The 534-nt window shown below is 29.8% G+C and overlaps 1 pseudogene; it reads right to left on the bottom strand.

Annotated features, from left to right (window-relative positions):
• Positions 1-202: 202 nt before the first annotated feature.
• LOC133254524 (U2 spliceosomal RNA) lies at positions 203-317 on the bottom strand (annotated as a pseudogene).
• Positions 318-534: the final 217 nt, after the last annotated feature.

Raw genomic sequence — 534 nt, 5'->3', positions numbered from 1 at the left:
AATTCCTATCTTCAAGAAAACCACAAGTTTCTAAGGGTAGAGACTTTCTTTGTTAAACTCTTAAAATCACTCTCTCCATAGTTCTCATCATTTCTCAATTACTACTTATTGGAAGAAGAAATACTTACAATATATAAGATGATAAGAAGCTAATTTAATATGATGCATGGATATATTTAAATGAGCTCTTCTACATTATAGACCATGGTACTACTACATAAAAATATTTTGAGGGTTTATATAGCATAATACCCCTTTTGTTAAACTGATAAGAAAAGATACTATACTTGATTTTAGCCAAAAGACCAAAAAGCAATAAATAACGCCTAAATAGCAGTTGAAGTAACTGTTCTGAAAATTGCAAAATCCATAGGTTTTCACTGTCCGTGTTCATGAGATTATTTTTCATTGAAAAGAGTAAAACAGTCTTCAATGCACATTTTAAAAATTCTAAATTTGCTTAATGCCATGAGTAACTGTATAATCCAGCATCTCTAGTTTTAGGCCAAATCATTTCTCTGTGCTTCTAAAAGT

The sequence above is a fragment of the Bos javanicus genome, chromosome 9 (assembly GCF_032452875.1).
Source record: "Bos javanicus breed banteng chromosome 9, ARS-OSU_banteng_1.0, whole genome shotgun sequence".
Taxonomy (NCBI): domain Eukaryota; kingdom Metazoa; phylum Chordata; class Mammalia; order Artiodactyla; family Bovidae; genus Bos; species Bos javanicus.
The sequence above is the reverse complement of the archived record's forward strand: the minus strand, read 5'-3'. Positions and strand labels throughout refer to the sequence as shown.